Here is a 4,717-nt window from a genome sequence, read left to right on the forward strand (position 1 = left end):
GCAGCAGCAGCACCACCACGCTGCTGCTCCCTGCACATCTTCGCCTTCCTTTACCTTCTTCTCCTCTACCCTACTGTGTTCCTCACTACGCTTAATTAAATTGTGTCACATTGCTTAGAAAATCGAACGTTATGACTGACCGTCGTTGCACTCTTCCTTACAGGCTACATGACGCGTCCGTCCAGCGTGCGTAGCCCGTTTAAAACGAACGCGACACGGTTCGGTACAGTATATTAATCAATCTGCAACACGAGTCGCAAGAGTCATTTAAAGGCGACGCCATACAGTGTTTGAAATTGCTGTGCGCAGCGCACACCCTTTTCCAGTGCCACGCCGCTCGGTCGGCCCAGACCGGACCCGCCCCGACAAACATTAGCCCCTTCCCCCCCGCGAGGACCGATAACGGGCGGGGCGCTGATAGCGTCAGCCTGTCATCAAAATATTCCGGGGCCCCATAAAGTAATTGCCGCCAACATGAGCATATGTGCCGCGCAGAGCGAGGGGGAGAGGAGAGGAGAAGGAGGGAGTCATAGGAGAGGCGGGTCTCCCCTTCCAAAAAGCCCCCCCTCTCTCTCTCTCTCTCTCTCACACACACACACACACACACACACACACTCGCTAGAGTCAATTTGAACTGCGCCACAAAGCGATAGCGGACACGGCCGCCAAGCCGATCCACAGGGGGTGGGGGGTGAGGCGAAATGTATGCAGCCGAACCGCCTAGTGTACCGGTGTTTCGGTGCACGCGCTCGCTCGGTGGGTTTGCCTACTCACTTTGGTCCCGGTAGGTAGACAAACCCGCCCGCACCGGCGCGCAATCCGAAGCACTACCTCAAAAAAGCGGAAGAGGAAACAGGCAAACAGAAACGGTAGAGTAAGCAAGATGGAAAAAAAAATGGGAGAGAAGGAGAGAGGTGGAGAAATGGTAAAAGAGAAGGCCAACGGACAGAGGGAGGAAGGGACAGAGGGAGAGTCACTCGAACAGCTGTCCCAAGTCCAGGCCAGCAGGCAGGCCAGCAGGCAGGCCCTCCACTCCTCCACCTCTCACCCCCGTGGCCCCGAGCCTGGCCCAGTCCCGGCTCGTCAAACAGAGGGGAGGGGAGGGGGCTGCACAGTTTGCCGAGCTAACGGTCAGGCCTGGGTGATTAGCAGCAGGGCCCACCACTCCCGCAAACGCACCCCGCCGCGCCGCCCCGCACAGGGGTGTATATAGTCCTGGGGCGGAATCGTTCACAGCACTGCTGAGGATCAAAGCGGATTATTGTTGCTGGGCAAAACGATCAAGCTCTCTCTCTCTCTCTCTCTCTCTCTCTCTCTCTCTCTCTGGGATACTTTAACTCAAAAAGTTCCCTCAGTCAGCTACCTTGCAGTCGTAGATATAAAGAGTAAACAGGGTTTATGTCAACTTTCAACTGTTTTGGTAAATGAACACGTAAAAAATATGTAGGCCTATTGTCTAAATTATCTCTGAAGAATATTGATGTGATAAGCATGTCGACAAAAAAACAAAACCGTATCAAAATAATCTACAAAACGACTAACTGTAAGTCACACAATGGGAGCAGCTGGCGGCGGAAAACAGATCAAAAGGACGCCCTTTCAAGCAAGATGAGAAGACAACAAAACGGACGCCCCCCCCCCCCCTCTAAACACACACACTGGCGAACAAAAGCGTTTCTCAAACTGACAGGGAGGGGGCAGAAAGGGAAGGGTCCAGACCACGCAATATACAGATTAACAGGTGTTGAGGCAGGCGGGATATGCTTGGCGAGGGTGATCTCCGGGAGAGGGGGGAAGGGGTGAGGAATAACACCGGGTGGTTACCGCAAACGGTGGGTGCTTCAGCTCCGCTCCAGGGCGGCTGGAGGGGTTCGGGCAAAGCGGAGAGAAGGGGAGGGTGTCGGGGCGAGAGGACGGCGTTAAAGGGTACGGCGGGGATCAGAGGACAAGGACGACGTCGAGGAGCCACGTGAGAGGGGGAGGGGGGGGGGTCCTTGGAGAAGTGGAGGGGCGGAACATCTGCGGCTGGCAGATCTGCGGTGGTCCCGCCCCGGCGGTACGGAACGCGGAACCGACCGGTGAGACGCGGTGGGCGGGGTAGGAAGGAGGGAGGGAAGGGAGGAAGGGAGGAGGGGAGAAGCGGTGGCGCGGAATGTAAACCAACGCGCATTCCGACGATATCACGGAGCTTTAATGAGCATTCCAGACTGCTCCAGCGGCTCCGGCCGAGGAGCTACGGGGAGACGAGCTGCGAGGGGCTGATTGGCAGAAAACGGCGTTACATCTCACACCATTGTACCCACCCCATAGGCTCTAGACCGAAGAAGCTTCAGCAAAATGATTTTTGCTGGTTCATGCAGGGTTCCTACGGGGTAGCTGGAAAATTATTCGCAGCACAAGCTCCAGCACACCAGCACAAGCTCGAGCACAAGCTCCAGCCAAGCGGAACGCAACACGGTGCCAGTTTCTCCAGCATGGTACAAAGGTGTAACACACCCACCTTGATGCGCGTTAACCGTGTTTGAGAGGGGATTTCAGCAGGAAGGCTCCTCTCCCACGTCGGATGGAGTTATTGGGGGGCGGTGCAAAGGCAAGGGAAGGGGGATGGGGATAGTTGGGAAGAGGTTTGGGGGGGGGGGATAATGAATACCGAATTGTTGCACGTGATCCCGTCGAGAGTGCAACCGCGGAAACAACTACCTCAGCGCCGCGCCGCCGCCGCCGCCGTGCCCCAGAGAGGAAAGCCAATCCCATACAACGCAGCCGCGAGTTTGAACTTCCTGCGCCAAACACGGCGGTGCGGCGGCGGCGAGAGAAGCTTGTTCCGAAATGAACCCGCGGGGAGCGTAGCAGAGCTACAGACAGGGGGGGCAGCCGAGGGGGCGGCCGAGGGGGTGGCCGACGGGGCACGGGGCGGCCGAGGGAGCGGCGGCTACCCGGCAGATAACGGGCCCGGCAGCTCGGCGCGCCACTCGGCGCGGCTCTCACACATCATAGCCTTCTCTTTTATATACCCTCCTCGGCGCCCCCACTCCTATCTCTCTGTCTCGCTTCCCCACATCACTCACCTTCAGCAGCAGAAGCTCTTACGGCTAGGCTCTCCTCTTGCCCCCTCCTCTCTCTCTCGCTCTTACGACAGCAGCCACTTACCTGCAAAGCAAGGGAAACAACCAGGTTAGTACGAGCGGAGTGCACTTGAGTGGCTTTATTAGTCCGCGGCGAAAGGCCTAGCCCACCCCCCACCCCCTTTCCCTGTCTCTGTCTCTCTCTCTTTCTCGATCTCTCTCTCCCGCCTCCAGCACTCTCCGCTTCCCCGCCACTGTCGGTGAGCCGCGTCAGCCCGACGCGGAATCAGCAGACGGAAAGTCAGAGACTATACTTAAGTTATTTATATTTGTCCTGCTCCTCATGTTCATATCGCACACAGAGAGAGAGCCACATTATTGCCCGCGGACAAGTCGCACTAGAAGAGGAGAAGCACCAGAACAGCAAGACAGCGCGGCGCAGGGGGACGAGTGAAACGGAGAGACAAAGAGGAGGAGGAAGTGAAACGGAGAGAGACAAAGAAAGGAGAGACAGGAGAGCAGAGGGGAACAGCAGCACTTCCGCGTGCACACGGTCCAATATCCGCAATTGGAAGACATCCACCCCCGCCCACCCCCCGTCTCGTACCTTCTCGCCCTGCTGCTCTCCAACTTATACACTGCCGCTGCTGCTTCGCGCGGCTCTCTCCCTCGGACCGACCCCGCGGGAGGGCGCGCCGCGCTCTCCCACACCATCTTTCCTCTTTTAAGCCGTGTGCACGGAAGTGTCCCAGGGTCCCACACCTCGGAGTCAACGGAGGGGGGTGGGGGTGGGAGCGAGTAAACTCACAGCAAAGTACTACTGTACCGTGTTTGACTGGACACCGAGCTGATATTCAAGAAAAGGGTCAATATAAACGACCCACGTATCAAAACTCTACAAGAATTGCAACAAATAAAAAAGTGCGACATCATCATGTCACTTGCAAAATAAATGTCTGCCGCGACCGTGCTGGACCCTCTGTCACACACCTTTCCGAGTTGTCACTCATGCCCCTTTCCCTTTTTTTAGGATATGTGTGTGATATTTGTCTTGCGTGTTATATGGAATATGTCGCCCGTTCTTTATATGTAGGGCGCACGTGCCCACTGCCCACGTCGCGTAATATAAAACCACGACCACGTGAAGGCAAGAAGGTGAATGTGGTGCCTCCCCGCCGCGCCGCCCCTCGCGCGCACCCCTCGTCACACCGCAAGGTGTCACCGCACGTGTCACCCACGTGCTGCACACAGCAGCGTGTACCCCGCGGCGCGACCACCACCGCCAGCACCAGCGGGGCGGGCGGGTGTACATGCATGCGGTGTGATGTGACGACGTGACGGGATTCACATATAATACCGCTCCTCTCCTCCGCGGCCCGGCCCGGCCCGCCAGAGCGCCGTGCCGGGTAGGCAGCGCGCAGCGCGCGGCTCCCGAGCGGGCCCGCCTAGCCTACCCGGGCGGGCGCCAGCTGCGGGGCAGCCCGCACGTACACGGCAACTTGCGGATGCGTGCGCTGCATTTACGTGCGCACACTTTACTCTCGCTCACACACACACACACACACACACACACACACACATACAGCGGCAGACCGACAACAGAAACAAACGCGGCGGGTTCCCCTCGCTTTGCGGAATACTACGACGGCGGC

General features: G+C 57.9%; 1 protein-coding gene across 9 annotated transcripts in view; it reads right to left on the reverse strand.

Annotated features, from left to right (window-relative positions):
* LOC113211936 (poly(rC)-binding protein 3) overlaps positions 1 to 4,717 on the reverse strand; it is a 155,530-nt gene that overhangs the window by 50,632 nt on the left and 100,181 nt on the right. For 2 of the 9 annotated variants that reach the window (XM_052266893.1, XM_052266890.1), the window contains exon 4: positions 3,069 to 3,150. The exons of the other annotated variants lie outside the window; for them this stretch is intronic. The gene's annotated coding sequence lies outside the window, so the exon portion shown is untranslated. The remainder of the gene's footprint in view (positions 1 to 3,068; positions 3,151 to 4,717) is intronic. 9 annotated transcript variants of the gene reach the window in all.

Source organism: Frankliniella occidentalis, unplaced genomic scaffold (genome assembly GCF_000697945.3).
Source record: "Frankliniella occidentalis isolate FOCC.00 unplaced genomic scaffold, Focc_3.1 Scaffold44, whole genome shotgun sequence".
In the NCBI taxonomy this organism is placed as follows: Eukaryota; Metazoa; Arthropoda; class Insecta; order Thysanoptera; family Thripidae; genus Frankliniella; species Frankliniella occidentalis.